This window comes from Bubalus kerabau, chromosome 8, assembly GCF_029407905.1.
Source record: "Bubalus kerabau isolate K-KA32 ecotype Philippines breed swamp buffalo chromosome 8, PCC_UOA_SB_1v2, whole genome shotgun sequence".
Lineage (NCBI taxonomy): Eukaryota > Metazoa > Chordata > Mammalia > Artiodactyla > Bovidae > Bubalus > Bubalus kerabau.
In genome coordinates, this window is record NC_073631.1 from 22,304,835 (window position 1) to 22,322,303 (window position 17,469).

Sequence of the window (17,469 nt, forward strand, 5' to 3'; positions counted from 1 at the left end):
AACCCTCCTCCCTCCTCCCTCCCCATACCATCCCTCTGGGTCGTCCCAGTGCACCAGCCCCAAGCATCCAGTATCGTGCATCGAACCTGGACTGGCGACTCGTTTCATACATGATATTATACATGTTTCAATGCCATTCTCCCAAATCTCCCCACCCTCTCCCTCTCTCACAGAGTCCATAAGACTGATCCATACATCAGTGTCTCTTTTGCTGTCTCATATACAGGGTTATTGTTACCATCTTTCTAAATTCCATATATATGCGTTAGTATACTGTATTGGTGTTTTTCTTGCTGGCTTACTTCACTCTGTATAATAGGTTCTGAAGGAGTTAGTATAAGATGGTTACTATATCTTTCTTGAATATTTAATAGCATTCACAGGTGAAGCTATTTAGGTCTGAAATTTTCTTTGTGAGAATGTTTTAAACTGTAAAGTCAATTTACTTAATACATAAGTAAGTATATTAAAGGGAATATTCAGATTTTCTATTTCTTCTCCTGTCAGTTTTGATAATATTTGTTCTTCAAGGAATTTATTTATTTTGTCCAAGTTGTTGATTTTTTTAGTATAATGTTTATATCTCTTATTCTTTTTTTTTGTTGAGAAATTATATCTCAATAATAACTTGCACTTCTCTTATTACAAGCTGCTTTTGCTGCTGCTAAGTCGCTTCAGTCGTGTCCGATTCCGTGCTACCCCATAGAAGGCAGCCCACCAGGGTTCTCTGTCCCCGGGATTCTCCAGGCAAGAATACTGGAGTGGGTTTCCATTTCCTTCTCCAATGCATGAAAGTGAAAAGTGAAAGTGAAGTCGCTCAGTCGTGTCCGACTCTTAGCGACCCCATGGACTGCAGCCCACCAGGCTCCTCCGTCCATGGGATTTTCCAGGCAAGAGTGCTGGAGTCGGGTGCTATTGCCTTCTTCGTATTACAAGCTAGATTGAGTTTTTTTCATAGATTTGAATGGCATTTCAATTTCTTTTCTTTTCCTGTAATCTGCCTTTTCTCATTTTTCACTCTATGGTGGGTTTTGCCTTGTAATTTATGTTGGGTTTTTTTTTTTTTTCGTTTTCTTTTTTTATTTTTTTTTAAATTTAATTTTATTTTTAAACTTTACAATATTGTATTAGTTTTGCCAAATATCGAAATGAATCCGCCACAGGTATACATGTGAATGTAATCAAATGTCGTTGTCTTTACTGGTTCTGGATTTTGAGTCATAGTTAGGAAATCAGAATTGTTTCTGATAGAAGTCATTGTGTGAGGAAACCTCTGAAGACCTTAGTGCCTGAGATGATTTCTGTTTTTTATTACTCTCATACTGAGTGAAAATTTGGCTAGATATAAAATGCTAGGTTCAAGTTTCTTTGAAAACTTTTACTTGCTTATTTTGTGTCATTCAATGTTGATGACTTTGTTGGTAGAATGTTCATAATAGCTCTTGGTTATTCTTTTAATGTCTAGAGGCTCTGTAGTACATTTCCTCTTTCACCTCTGCCATGAATAATTTGAATTTTCCTTTTAAAAAATTTGTTTTGATCATCTGGGCTAGTCTTAATTAATTTTGTCATCTTTTAAAATAATTTGCTTTTGAGTGTATCAATTTTCTCTATTGTTTTTCTGCTTTATATTATTGACTTCTCTTTCTGCTTGGTATTTAACTTACTCTTTTATTCTTTTCAGCTTCTATGGTTGTATTTTAGACCATTATTTATAACATTTCTTATTTCCCAATATTAGCATTTACACCCAGAGAAGGCAATGGCACCCCACTCCAGTACTTTTGCTTGGAAAATCCCATGGATGGAGAAGCCTGGTGGGCTGCAGTCCGTGGGGTCGCTAGAGTCGGACACGACTGAGTGACTTCCCTTTCTCTTTTCACTTTCATGCATTGGAGCAGGAAATAGCAACCCACTCCAGTGTTCTTGCCTGGAGAATCCCAGGGATGGGGAAGCCTGGTGGGCTGCCGTCTATGGGGTCGCACAGAGTCGGACACGACTGAAGCGACTTAGAAGCAGCAGCAGCAGCATTTACACCATAGCATTTCCTCTAAGGCTCCACTTGAGCTGAGTTCCAAGAGTTTTGATATGCTGAGTTAACTATTTCTTCCCCTGGTGTACTCTGAGCTCTGAGGAAAGAGAGGGCTTGTCTTATTTACTATATCTCCAGCACCTACTGCACTGCTTGGTAAAGAGTAATACTCAATAATTCTCAAAATAAGTAATACTTTTCCTTGCCAGTACCTTTCCAGGGTCGGAATACCTTTCCATGGTTCTCTGCCCTCAGTACCGCTCTGATAGCTGCTTTGTCAAGAGATCCTTTTGTTCTCTGGTGGCATATAAAGTCCTCTCTATACCAAGGGCCTTGATTGCTTCTAGCTCACATCCCCTCTCAGCTATTCAGGCATTCTTAGTCTTCATTTGCACTGTCAATTGTAATGGTTAAGATACCCAAGATTTTTTTATAATCAACAATAAAAAACTGCTTTAAGGAAACATCCACAGCTACATAAAAATGAAAACCAAAGTGAAAGTGTTAGTTGCTCAGTCATGTTCCACTCTTTGCAACCCCATGGACTGTGGCCCACCAGGCTCCTCTGTCCATGGGATTCTCCAAGCAAGAATACTGAGTGGGTAGCCATTCCTTTCCCCAGGGGATCTTCCCAACCAAGGAATTGAACCTGGGTCTCCTGCATTGTATGTAGATTCTTTACCATCTGAGCCACCATGGAAGCCCCTAAAAATAAAAAGGCTAAAACCAATATAAATAGATTTATCTCATAGATGTTTTTTCCCTACAAAACCTAGGCCCTTTGTCCTTCATTCAAATTGCTTTTTATACAACCTCCTCATGATCCAGGTAACACATTGTCCACCGTAGTTAACACACTGATTTCCTTACTGCAAGAACACAACTTACCTCTTTGAAAAAGTGAGGGGAGAAATACATTATCCTCCTTTGGAATTTATCTGCATTAAGAACAATTGATGGAAACAAAGGTTCACAGTATTACCTGATTAATCTTTTTAGTCAGCATTCTCTAAGAGTCTCATGGTAGCCTTCTTTTGCAGTCTGTTGCTTTAGACAGGCTCAATTTTATGCTGCCAAATTATGAACTACATAGAGGTGTGCATAGAATAGCTTCCTTAATTTTCTAGGTGTGCATGATACATCTGTGGCTTCTCGGCCATCAGCAAAAGCCCCATGGCAGTTTTATGATGAAGATCCCAAAGAGATCCTCTTGTTTTTTCATGTAAATCAATTGCCCATTTTCCAGTCAGAACTGCTAGGCATAACAGGCTTGGCAAGTTTATCTTAAAAACCATCTAGAGTAATTTGTATTGGAGATTGGAGACACTTCAGTTGCCTGACAGCCGCTCTGCCGTCAATCGTGATTGCAGAAATCAATTAGTCCCCTGGCTTTCTTGAGAAACCTTAGTGCAGACAATCTTGTCAAAGAGAAACGTGATGGTTCTAACATTAAATAGATGTTGAAGGAGGCTTTCTCTAAGTTACACAAAGCTGTCTGATTCCTACATTTGACTGCCAGCTTCACTCTCAGGAGCTCTTCTGGAAATACTAAATCACCTGGGTCTTAAGGGGATGAAATTTGGAACATGTATACACCAAAATTGGGGGGAAGGAAATGCCAGTTATGACTGTGATCTATTAAAGAAGCTCTTGAAGTTTTATGTTCAAGCCATAATTTGTGGAAGGATAGGCAGCTAGGTATAAGATTGTTGAAGCCAATTGATTTTTATTGCATGAATGAAAACATTTTACAGTGCAGTGGTTTTTATCCTAGAGAACAGAAGGGAAATCAAAATACTTGTTTCAGCCCATCTAGATATGGAAGACAAGTTTTTGTTTGTCCTTTATTTTTTTTATTTGTTTTGATTTTTTGTGATGTTCCATTGTTCTGTGAAAAGCTGACAAAAATTTTTTTGGCCGTGGAAGGAATAATGTTAGAGTAAGTCAGCTTTACTAATAAGTGTACTGAGCTCTCTTTACTAAATAAATCGAGTTCGTAGATATGACAAACAGACTTCTTACTTTTAAGCTGATCCTTTTTTTTTCTTCCTGTGAGGCTATGTGAAGATAGAAGAAATTTCAGATTCAATTCTCCTTGGTCTGAATTCTAGGAAATAGCTCAATGAACTCCAAACTGAAGTGTTTCTCCTCGTGATCTGAATTAAAAATAAAGGATGACAGTTCAAATGCCTCTCCCTGTAGGATGATAATAATAGCCTGATTGCAATTATCTCATTTTATCCTTGCCCCCACCTGTCAGACAGGCAAGGCAGGAAGTATTGTTTCAGTTTTATACAGGAGGATATGGTGAGGTGACTAAAGTCATATGGCTAATAAGTGACAAAACCAGCAATCCCAGCTAGACTCTGATGCTTTGCCTCTGTCAAACCACAATAATTTCTTTTGTTTTCTTCCTTTTAGAAAACAGACAGGTCCAAATATTCACTGGAAACCTTATTAAATGTCTGAAATAAAGATTCATATGAGGAAATAATTGCAAAATGCTTTTTATTTCCAAAACTTTATCATAAACCTATTTACAAGTATTCTTACTATGTCTACATGGCAAAAGACTTGAGAGTTTAACTGGCTTCAAATCTGAGATTATCCAGCTAATTTTCTAAAAAAAATTCAGATGTAAAAGTCAAGAGACTTTGAGAGGTTTTTATTTTTGATTACAGTAGCATTTTCCATTTTGGAATTTTGTGTATATTGGTAACATCTGGGGAGTGCCTTAACAAGAGCATGTTTTAAATATAAGGTGGGTGTGGTAAGCTGAATAATGGCTTCCCTAAAGATACCCAGGCCCTAACCCCTAGACTCTGTGAAGATTTAACTTTATGTGGAAAGGGGGATTTTGCAGACAGGATTAAGGTAAGGATCTTGAGATGGGAAGTTTATTTTGGATTAACTAGGCTGGCCCAGTATAAACACAAGGGTCCTTATAAGAGAGAAGTAAGAGAGTCAGAGTTAACAGTAGAAATGATGATGAAAGCAAAAGCTTGAAGTGATATAGGGAAGTTGGAGTGAGCCAAGAAAGGAAGGCAAGTGGCCTCTGGAAGTTGAAAAAAGACGCAAAAAAAAAAAAAAAGATTCTTCCCTGAAATCTCCAAAAGAAATGCAGCCTTATTGACATCTTGATTTTAGATTTCTGACCTCCAGTACTGTAAGAGAATACGTTGTTGCTGTTTACAAAATACTAAAAAATCTGCGGTAATCATTACTGCAGCAATATGGAAATAACATAGTGGAAATTTATCTTAGTTTTTTTCCCTTTGATTCAGAGCATCTTAGTCAAGTAGAAGAGTATCTGTTTTGCTAGATTATAGGCAACATTCTTTTCCATTACATTGTCTTATATAGACATATGATATCTTAATTACTGGTGAAGTTTCGAGTTTTGTTTAATTGAAATGAATCTTTCCAAGGAACATTTGATTTTTGTTGGAGAAAAATAGTCTCCCCCGAACAAACATTACTCAGAAGTGGGTTTCTTGTTTTTTTAATGAAAATGATTTATTACATTTCCTTGTTATGAAAACAATATTTATTCTCTGTGTTTTGGGAAATAAAAGGGTATAAATAAGAAAGGCAAAGTTGTCTGTAATCCTACCATAGTTGGCAAATATAGGCAACCTTGTGGAGTTCTCCTGAAAGCAGTGTATGCTCCCCCAGTTGACTGTCAGAGAATGAGGCCTCTGGAGTTGGGCTTTGGACCAGAGGATGAGCTTGGGAAGTGAGAGAAGTAGCTCTCACAGATGTCAAAGGTCTGTGTGGTCTTTAGACTGATAGAAATATCTCAAGTTGTCCTGGAGCGCCATGGGCTAGAACAGGAGACTCTGGCAAGGAACCCTGAGGATACAGCTAGACTTAGGCTGGGCCCTTTGAGTGCGTGCTCAGTCAAGTTGGACTCTTTGCAACCCCATGGACTGTAGCCCGCCAGGTTTCTCTGTCCATGGGATTCTCCAGGCAACAAAACTGGGGTGGGTTGCCATTTCCTGCTCCAGGGGATCTTCCCAACCCAGGGATGAAACCTGCATCTTCTGTGTCTCCTGCACTGGCATGTGGGTTTTTGTTGGCATGTGGAGAACTCCACAAGGTTGCCTATATTTTCCTGTGTCACCTGGGAAGCCCCTTAGGCCCTATATGTATATGTATAGCCACAAGTAATGCTTTCCCTACACATTTCCGTTTTCTCCCTTTGCCCCAGATTCTTCCATAGGGTCTTGGTGAAACTTGGGGATTCGTCTCTTCTGCTGCAGAGAATTAATTGAAATTCTGCCTCTGGGGATGGACTCACGGAGGTTAGCATACTCTCCTCTCCCTAGGAGCTTAGGTGTTAAAACCAGCAGTCAAAGAAGCAGTTACTTAGTGTTTGGTGGCATCTCCTAACACCATGAAGTTCTGTCTGGCTGTGGCAAAAGCACTAAGTCCCTCTACCAATCAGGCACTGCTGCACCAGCTCTCTCCTTGAAGTCACTTACCTGCCAGGGCAAGTGTCCAGAATCCCCCAGATATGAACTACAGGGACCGTCTAGCCCTGGATGCTTGTGTGATATAATATCACAGAGGCAAATGCAGTAGGAGAATGACTGGTGCTACCTTGATTTCAATATCCAAATTAGAGAACTGAATTATGTTCCCTTCTTGAATTTCCTATTGTGAGACTACACAAATCTATCTCCTTCTTTGGCTTCCCAAGTGTCTCCGTGGTAAAGAATTTGCCTGCCACTGCAGGAGACGCAGATTTGATCCCTGGATCAGGAAGATCCCCTGGAGAAGGAAATGGGAACCCGCTCCAGTATTCTTGCCTGGGAAATCCCATGGACAGAGAAGCCTGATGGGCTACAGTCCATGGGGTCATGAAGAGTCAGACGTGACTAAACCACCACCACCATCCCCTTCTTCAGACCCTTCAACCAACAGAGGCAGAGAGGAGTCTGGACAGGACTACCCTGATACTGACCTTGTCTTCCATCTCATGGGTGGAGCAATGCAGGGGTGATGGGCAGTTCAGAGGTACTTCTTGGCCCCAGGTTCACACTGTCTAACCCTAACTCGCAGTGGTCATAAACTGAAGAGGCATCAGCAGAATGGCATGGTGAAGAAGCTGGAGCTAAAGACTGTGAGGGATCTGTTTCTAAAGCACGTGAGACAGCAGCCTGGGGGCCTCAGAAGTAGCTGAAGTTCATGGCGAAGGGGGCTGGATTTCTGACACGTTGATGGCAGCTCAAGTGCACTCATCTGGGTGTGGAAGGTAAAGTGATGGCTTCTGGCAGCTGGAGAGCCTGTGTTTTACAACCAGCAAGTTCACAAGAGCAGTGACAGGAGATCCTTGTGTCACGTGGAGCTCTGTGTTTAGAGGCAGCAAGAAAAACACCTTCTGGGCTGCCTTGCACAGCTGTCTAGGGTTTGCTCTGAACAGTTCTGGTCCATGGGTACATGATCTTCCTTGGAGTTGTACAGTACAGCTGCCCTGCCATCTAACCTCTGTGTATTCAGGTATTTGGCATTTGATGTTGTGAAATAATTTGCTTAGGATTGTCTGACATTAGCTATCACATACTTTAGCATGAAAACCCTCAGGGGTTTGCCATAGTCTTAAAAGACATTTGATGTCAACCTATTTAAAGATGAGACAGCTGTGAAAATTTGTGTACGTGGTATGTGAGTGTGTGTGTTACAGCAAGATCAGCTTTGTTTTAAGGAAGCTTTGTTTCCTGGGATTCAAGCAAAGATATAATCGTGAATGTGTATATAATTTGCAAGACTCTCTCAATCCTACTGCCTTTGAGAAGTCAGCAATTAGGATGTGCTAGGTTTGGTTCTTTGAGGGGTGGTTGTGATGATGTGAATGGATATATGGCCCTAATTTTCTATAGAAAATCTAAAGCTCTACATTTAAAATTTTCATTTGGAAAACAGACATTGGATTCACGGCTGTTACAATTTCTGACGTCTTGGGTAATGTTACATTGTGGGTAACATCTTGCATTAGACATTTTCCCCTCAAACATGGATTTAGAAAGGAGTAACAGTACAAATAATCCCATGTATAAAGTAACCCAAAATGGGTTTTATTTGATGTTGGAAGGCTAAGTAGCAACCTCCAGTGTCATGGCTCTAAGAAAGCAAGCTAGCTAATTCATAAGCAAGGGTGTGAAGATGTCTTGTGGGTGTTAGGCATTACCTGGTTTCTCATGGATTAGATACAAATGATACTACAAGTACAAGAGGTAGAAGAACCTAGATCCTTGACGGCGTAACAGAGCTGGTGATCCAGCCAGTCTGGCAGTGGTTGGTCACAGTCTCCACACATGGTCTCAGTGCTTCGGCACTTTGAGTCAGGGTTACTTGCAACTGAAAGCATGCAAATGAATACTGAGGAGGCCGACTAGTCCATCTCTGGACTTTTCATCAAATTCTCATCCAAAGCAAAACTGATTTAGACCTTTTTGCAAAGATCTGGTGTCTCAGGTGGTAAAGAATCTGCCTGCAATGCAGGAGATCTGGATTTAATCCCTGGATTGGGAAGATCCCCTGGAGAAGGCAATGGCAACCCACTCCGGTATTCTTGCCTGGAGAATCTCATGGACAGAGGAGCCTGGTGGGCCATAGTCCATGGGGTCGCAGAAAGTCAAACATGACTGAGCAACTAACACAGAGCTTTTCAGAATTTACAAGCTTAACTCTTGCCAAGCATGCTTTAAATTTAGCCTGTCTCCTTCCTGCTGCTGTTTAAGCACGTGTTTTATTGTCCTGTCAGTGGAGAAAAACTCTAGGTGATATACTGAGTGTTATTTTTGCAAATCTTCCCAGCTACTTCCATTCCAGTATTAATTAATCTCTGGAACTTTAAGGCTTTCTTGATAGATCTTATTTTATAACGCTTTAAATTGAAACCAAAGCAGCTAATTACATCCTAGTCTAATTGATCTCTCTTTTTTCTTTCTTTCTTAAATTATACTTTAAAACTTTAATGCTTCAAAAACTTGGGAGTGAATAATTGGTCTAACATGTCTTCCAAACTCCATGATTGCTGTAAGATAGGAAAGACCTGTAAACAATCAGCAATTGGAGACTTCAAATAGAGTTGGGAGACCAGAAAGGGAAGGTCTCAAGCCCTGCGACAATAGCAAAGCCCAACAAGAGGATAGACCCCCTTTCTCTTCTGACAAGGATTCAGCTAATGAAAATTCTTACACTCTTTGCTTACTATAGGCCTCCAGCTTCCTTCTCCCCCTTGATTAAAACACTTCCTTCCCTTGCCCTGTGGAGACTTGCATGTCATGGTTGGAGACCTTGCAATCCTCTCCCGACTCAGAATAAATCCACCTTTGCTAGAGAAATAACTGGCAGTGCATTTGTTCTAGGTCCGCAGGCCCTTAAAGCTTCTGAAAGCAATCCTTTGGAGGTCCTCCGTCTTCTACCTGCTCTCTGGTGGTAAAGCCGATGTCACGTGTTGTAGACTTCTGTGACTCCCAGGGACCAAATTCTGTCACCTATTTCTGAGTTGAAATTATACACAACTTAGTGACCAAAAACAGTAATAATTTATTTGGCTCACAAACCTGTGATGTGGGCATAGTTGGGTGGGGTAACTCAATCTGTGCAGAGTGATGACAGGGGAGGTGTCTTTTAGGATAATTGATCTTGTGTGTCAGACTCTTGAGAGTCCTTTGGACAGGAAACCAGTCAATCCTAAAGGAAATCAACCCTGAATATTCATGGGAAAGACTGAAGCTGAAGCTCCAATACTTTGGCCACCTGATGCAAAGAGCCTACTCGTTGGAAAAGAACATGATGCTGGGAAAGATTGAGGTCAGGAGGAGAATGGGGTGACAGAGGATGAGATGTTTGAATGGCATCATCGACTCAATGGACATGGGTTTGAGCAAACTCTGGGAGAGAGTGAAGGACTGGGAAGCCTGGCGTGCTACAGTCCATGGGGTTGCAAAGAGTTGGACACGACCGAGTGACTGAACAAAATGGCCAGGGGCCCAGTGTTGGTGGTTGGTGGGAGGCTTGATTCCTTTCCAGAATGGCCACTTTACAGAGATACTTGGGCTTTTTCTCAGCCTGGTGGCTGGGTTCCAAGAACAGATGGTTTGAGAAGCAGCAGCAGCTATTAGTCTCTTAAGCACAGATCACGTCTACTGTGTTCTGTTGATCAAGCAGTCACAGCTTCTGTCCGGTTCTGAAGAGTGAAATATCACAAAAGTAACAAAGAACTTGCAGCCGTCTTTAACAAAAACAAGGTATCTTGTCTAGGTTTTAAAAATGGAGAAAATGGAAACACAAGACAAAGAGGTCACAAGGTCTTCAAGGTCACACGGCTTGAGTGCAGAGCTAACATTTTTTCTAGGTGGTACAGAGGGCTTCCCAGGTAGCACAGTTGGTAAAGAACACACCTGCCAATGCAGGAGAAATGAGAGACGGGGTTCAGATCCCCTGGAGGAGGAAATGGCACCCCACTCCAGTATTCTTACCTGGAGAATCCCATGGACAGAGGAGCCGGGCGGGCTACAGTCCATGGGGTTGCAAAATGTCAGACACGACTGAAGCAATATAACACACATCATTATAGAGTCCTATTTGTTTACAAGTACACTTTTATGAGAAAATATGACAAAAGCAAACTTTTTACAACTTGTCCACTGTGTTATTTTAAGTTGGTCAATCAAAGCCTAAAGAGAAGCAAGTCTTGAAATATTTAAGAAAACCTCCAGTTGAATAGTGAAGCCTAACTATTACTCCAGTGTCATGGTGTAGTAAACTGCAAAAATCATTAAATAAAAATTTTAAATTGTTTAATAATTTTTATTGAAGTATATAAGTTTTTATAATTTTTACAGGAGTATAGTTTACGCTGTTATGATTGTTTCAGGTGTATAGCAAATTGAATCTGTAATACATATATCCACTTGAGAGGGTCAATTCCTAGGCAGGTTGATAAGAAATCTGGGGTCCCTGAGGAGGAGAAAGGCCTTTGGGGTTCTCAAGGAGGAGATAGGGGTCTGGAATTCTCAAGGAGGAGGAAAGGACAAATGTTTGTTTTTTTTTTTTTCTCTCTACATTTTTTAGTCTTAGTCACATAAAGCTGTTATTTTCTTTAAGCCAGGAACTGATGATTACACAACAACTCAGTTTAAACTCTGTACTAGGGATTATATCAACAATGTATCCTAATTGAGGACAGTTTCTCCTTCCTGAAAACATTCTGACTAATTCTGATATCTTAAAATGTATATTATAGGAGAGTGGGTCTGGTTCAGTTCAGATCAGTCACTCAGTCCTCTCAGACTCTTTGTGACCCCATGGACTGCAGCATGCCAGGCCTCCCTGTCCAGCACCAGCTCCCAGACTTTACTCAAACTCATGTCCATGTGTTAGTGATGCCATCCAACCATCTCATCCACTGTCATCCTCTTCTCCTCCTGCCCTCAATCTTTCCTAGCACCATGGTCTTTTCCAATGAGTCAGCTCTTCGCATCAGGTGCCCAAAGTATTGGAGTTTCAGCTTCATCATCAGTCCTACCAATGTATATTCAGAACGGATTTCCTTTAGGATGGACTGGTTAAATCTCCTTGCTGTCCAAGGGACTCTCAAGAGTCTTCTCCAGCACTACAGTTCAAAAGCATCAATTCTTCTGAGCTCAGCTTTCTTTATAGTCTTAACTCTCACATCCATACATGACCACAGGAAAAACCATAGCCTTGACTAGACAGACCTTTGTTGGCAAAGTAATGTCTCTGTTTTTTAATATGCTGTCTAGGTTGGTCATAACTTTTCTTCCAAAAAGCAAGTGTCTTTTAATTTCATGGCTGCAGTCAACATCTGCAGTGATTTTGGAGCCCCCCAAAATAAAGTCTGTCACGGTTTCCATTGTTTCCCCCTCTATTTGCCATGAAGTAGTGGGAGCAGACACAACTTTTTCACTCTTCTCTTTCACTTTCATCAAGAGGCTCTTTAGTTCTTCACTTTCTGCCATAAGGGTGGTGTCATTTGCATATCTGAGATTACTGATATTTCTCCCAGCAATCTTGATTCCAGCTTGTGCTTCATTCAGTCCAGTGTTTCGCATGATGTGCTCTGCATATAAGTTAAATAAACAGGGTGACAGTATACAGCCTTGACATACTCCTTTCCCAACTTGGAAACAATCTGTTGTTCCATGTCCAGTTCTAACTGTTGCTTCCTGACCTGCATACAGGTTTCTCAGGAGGCAGGTCAGGTGGTCTGGTATTCCCATCTCTTGAAGAATTTCCCACAGTTTGTTGTGATCCACACAGTCAAAGGCTTTGGCAAAGTCAATAAAGCAGAAGATTTTCTGGAACTTGCACTTTTTTGGTGATCCAACAGATGTTGGCAATTTGCTCTCTGGCTCCTCTGCCTTTTCTAAATCCAGCTTGAACATCTGGAAGTTCACGGTTCATGTACTGTTGAAGCCTGGCTTGGAGAATTTTGAGCATTACTTTGCTAGTATGTGAGATGAGTGCAATTGTGTGGTAGTTTGAGCATTCTTTGGCATTGCCTTTCTTTGGCATTGGAATGAACACTGACCTTTTCCAGTCCTGTGGCTACTGCTGAGTTTTCCAAATTTGCTGGTGTATTGAGTGCAGCACGTTGACAGCATCATCGTTTAGTATTTGAAATAGCTCAACTGGAATTCCATCACCTCCACTAGCTTTGTTCTTAGTGATGCTTCCTAAGGCCCACTTGACTTCACATTCCAGGATGTCTGGCTCTAGGTGAGTAAGCACACCATCTTGATTATCTGGTAGGATTATCCCATTGTGTGTCTGGTAGGATCTTTCTATTGTTAAGTTCTAATCCTGGTATCCTAAAATGTAAATTGTGGGAGTGGGTCTGGTAAAATTTTTACAACCTTGAGACATTCTTTTGATTTATTGTAATGTCTAATTTAAAAAGTATATAACTCTTGCTAACACTAGCTGGGGGGCACTCTCCATCCCCTCTCTGATGTCATGTCAGAAACATTCTCTGTCCCCTTTTACACTTTAATAAATCTCTGCTATACAAAAGGTCTTGTGTAATCAAGCCTGGTCCCTGGTCCCAAAGTTAAATCTTCTGCTTCAGAGATCACGAATCTGACACCGTTCACCATAAACTATCACTTTCTTCTTTAGATACTTTCCCCATAGGTTATTACAAAGTATTGAGCAGAGTTCCCTGTGCTATACAGTAGGTCCTTATTAGTTATCTGTTTTTATACAGTAGTGTGTCTATGGTAATACCAATCTCCCAACTTATTCATGCCCGCCTTACCCCCTGCTAACAGCATATTTGTTTTCTAAATCTGAAATTCCATTTCTATTTTGTACATAAGTTCATTTGTACACTTTTTTTAAGATTACACATACAAGTGATGGCATAAGATATTTGTCTCTGTCTGACTCACTCAACTCAGAATGACAATCTCTGGGTCTGTCCATGTTGGTGCAAAAGGCTGTATTATCTTTTTATGGGTGAGTAATATTCCATTGTATATATGCTCCACATCTTTTTTATCAATTAATCTGTAGATGGATATTGAGGTTGCTTCCATGTCCTGGCTACTGTAAAAGCCCTGCAATTTGTGTGCATGAATTTTTTCAAATTAAGGTTTTGTCCAAATATTTGATGAGAAGTGGGATTTCCTGGGTCACCTGATACTTCTACAAGTAGTTTTTAGAGAACCTCCATAATGTTCTCCACAGTGGCTAGGCAATTTACATCACCATCAACAGCGGAGAAGGCAATGGCACCCCACTCCAGTACTCTTGCCTGGAAAATCCCATGGACGGAGGAGCCTGGTGGGCTGCAGTCCATGGGGTCGTGAAGAGTCGGACACGACTGAGCAACTTCACTTTTACTTTTCACTTTCCTGCATTGGAGAAGGAAATGGCAACCCACTCCAGGGTTCTTGCCTGGAGAATCCCAGGGATGGGGGAGCCTGGTGGGCTGCCGTCTATGGGGTCACACAGAGTCGGATACGACTGAAGCGACTTAGCAGCAGCAGCAACAGTGTAGAGGAGTTTCATTTACTCCAGGATCTGTCCAGCATTTACTGCTTGTAGAAATTTTGAGGTTCCTACCCATGGGAGGTGATACCTCATTGAAGTTTTGATTTTCATGTCTGTAATCATATGCACTGGTGAGGAAGATGGGATATGTGCTCTTTCTTTCTTTAAACTGTGAGTAAAACTAACTTTTGAAATTGACTTCTTGTGAACCTGCCTTTTTTGAATTCATACTCCATTACCTACCTAGAGCATTTTTTTTGAGGGAAGAAGTTATTTTGAGCCCATCAGACCTTCTGAGTTAAAAGTTACCCTAAGCACAGATGTTAAAGTTGTCATTAAGATAAAGGCCTGATCTTGGGAAGGAAATGAGAGTAGAATGTGGCAAAACAAACCCACAAGGGCTTTTACTTCATTAATTCTTCTCCATTCACAATCAGCACCCTGTCCCTTTAAAATATCACCTCCTTCAAATCTGCCCTGCAGAGGGTGCTGTGTTGTAGTAAGAATTTGCTGTTATTTGTCAAAGGAGCATATTTTCTACTGATGTATAGTCGATGCTATAAAGAGCAATATTGCATAGGAACCTGCAATGTTAGGCCCATGAATCAAGGCAAATTGGAAGTGGTCAAACAGGATATGGCATTTTAGTGGCATTTTAGTGTTCAAACAGGAACATCAACATTTTAGAAATCAGCGAACTAAAATGGACTGGAATGGGTGAATTTAACTCAGATGACCATTATATCTACTACTGTGGGCAAGTATCCCTTAGAAGAAATGGAATAGCCATCATAGTGAGCAAAAGAGTCCGAAATGCAGTACTTGGATGCAATCTCAGAAATGACAAAATAATCTTTGTTTATTTCCAAGTCAAACCATTCAATATCATGGTAATCCAAATCTGTGCCCTGACCAGTAATGCTGAAGAAGCTGAAGTTGAACGGTTCTATGATGACCTCCAAGACCCTCTAGAACTAACACCCAGAAAAGATGTCCTTTTTGTTATAGGGGAATGGATTGCAAAAGTAGGAAGTCAAGAAATACCTGGAGTAACAGGCAAATTTGGCCTTGAAGTACAGAATAAGCAGGGCAAAGGCTAACAGAGCTCTGCCAAGAGAACACACTGGTCATAGCAAATACCTTCTTTCAACAACACAAGAGAAGACTCTACACATGGACATTACCAGATGGTCAATACCAAAATTCGATTGATTATATTCTTCACAGCCAAAGATGGAGAAGCTCTATACAGTCAGCAAAAACAAGACTGGGAGCTGACTGTGACTAAAATCATGAACTTCTTATTGCCAAATTCAAACTTATTGAAGAAAGAGGGAAAACCACTAGACCATTCAGGTACGACCTAAATCAAATCCCTTATGACTATACAGTGAAAGTTACAAATAGATTCAAGGGATTAGATCTGATAGAGTGCCTAAAGAACAATGGATGGAGGTTCATGACATTGTACAGGAAGCAGTGATCAAGACCATCCCCAAGAAAAAGAAATGCAAAAAGGCAAAATGGTTGAGGAGGCCTTACAAATAACTGAGAAAAGAAGAGAAGTGAAGGCAAAGGAGAAAAGGAAAGCTATACCCATCTGAATGCAGAGTTCCAAAGAACAGCAAGGAGAGATAAGAAAGCCTTCCTCAGTGATCAATGTAAAGAAATAGAGAAAAACAATAGAATGTGAAAGACTAGAGATCTCTTCAAGAAAATTAGAAATACCAAGGGGACATTTCATGCAAAGATGGGCTCGATAAAGGACAGAAATGGTATGGATCTAACAGAAGCAGAAGATATTAAGAAGAGGTGGCAAGAATACACAGAAGAACTGTACAAAAAAAAGATCTTCATGACCCAGATAATCAGGATGGTGTGCTCACTCACCTAGAGCCAGATCCTGGAAGGTGAAGTCAAGTGGGCCTTAGGAAGCATCACTAAGAATAAAACTAGTGGAGGTGATGGAATTCCAGTTGAGCTATTTCAAATCCTAAAAGATGATGCTGTCAAAGTGCTGCACTCAATACATCAGCAAATTTGGAAAACTCAGCAGTGGCCACAGGACTGGAGAAGGTCAGTTTTCATTCCAATCCCAAGGAAAGGCAATGCCAGAGAATGCTCAGACTACATTTGCCTCATCTCACACACTAGCAAAGTAATGCTCAAAATTCTCCAAGCCAGGCTTCAACAGTACATGAACCATGAACTTCCAGATGTTCAAGCTGGATTTAGAAAAGGCAGAGGAGCCAGAGAGCAAATTGCCAACATCTGTTGAATCATTGAAAAAGTGAGAGAGTTCCAGAAAAACTTCTGCTTTATTGACTATGCCAAAGCCTTTGAGTGTGTGGATCACAACAAACTGTGGAAAATTCTGAAAGAGATGGGAATAACAGACCACCTGATCTGTTTCTTGAGAAACCTGTATGTAGGTCAGGAAGCAACAATTAGAACTGGACATGGAACAACAGACTGGTTCCAAATTGGGTAAGGAGTACGTCAAGGCTGTATATTGTCACCCTGCTTATTTAACTTATATGCAGAGTACATCATGAGAAACGCTGAGCTGAATGAAGCCCAAGCTGGAATCAAGATTGCCGGGAGAAATATCAATAACCTCAGATATGCAGATGATACCAGCCTTATGGCAGAAAATGAAGAACTAAAGAGCCTCTTGATGAAAGTGAAAGAGAAGAGTGAAAAAGTTGTGTCTGCTCCCACCACTTCATGGCAAATAGAGGGGGAAACAATGGAAACCGTGACAGACTTTATTTTGGGGGGCTCCAAAATCACTGCAGATGTTGACTGCAGCCATGAAATTAAAAGACACTTGCTTTTTGGAAGAAAAGTTATGACCAACCTAGACAGCATATTAAAAAGCAGAGACATTACTTTGCCAACAAAGTTCTATCTAGTCAAGGCTATTGTTTTTCCAGTAGTCACGTATGGATGTGAGAGTTGAACTATAAAGAAAGCTGAGCGCCAAAGAATTGATGCTTTTGAAATGTGATGTTGGATAAGACTTTTGAGAGTCCCTTGGACAGCAAGGAGATCCAACCAGTCCATCCTAACCAAATCCATTCTGAATATTAGTTGGTAGGACTGATGATGAAGCTGAAACTCCAATACTTTGGCCACCTGATGTGAAGAACTAACTCATTTGAAAAGACCCTGATGCTGGGAAAGATTGAAGGCAGGAGGAGAAGGGGATGACAGATGATGAGATGGCTGGATGGCCTCACAGACTCAATGGACATGAGTTTGAGTAAACTCCAGGAGTTGGTGCTGGACAGGGAGGCCTGGCGTGCTGTGTCCATGGGGTTGCAAAGAGTCGGACAGGACTGAGCGACTGATCTGAACTGATGGTTGATTGCCAATGATGTGTTTGTTGTGGATGCACAGCAACTTGA

At 41.0% G+C, this 17,469-nt stretch overlaps 1 long non-coding RNA gene across 10 annotated transcripts in view; it reads left to right on the forward strand.

The window, feature by feature from the left end:
* Nucleotides 1–17,469, forward strand: part of LOC129658957 (uncharacterized) — a 134,672-nt gene that overhangs the window by 66,360 nt on the left and 50,843 nt on the right. The window contains exon 2 of one of the 10 annotated variants that reach the window (XR_008717617.1): nt 6,243–6,336. The exons of the other annotated variants lie outside the window; for them this stretch is intronic. This is a non-coding gene — a long non-coding RNA (uncharacterized LOC129658957). The remainder of the gene's footprint in view (nt 1–6,242; nt 6,337–17,469) is intronic. 10 annotated transcript variants of the gene reach the window in all.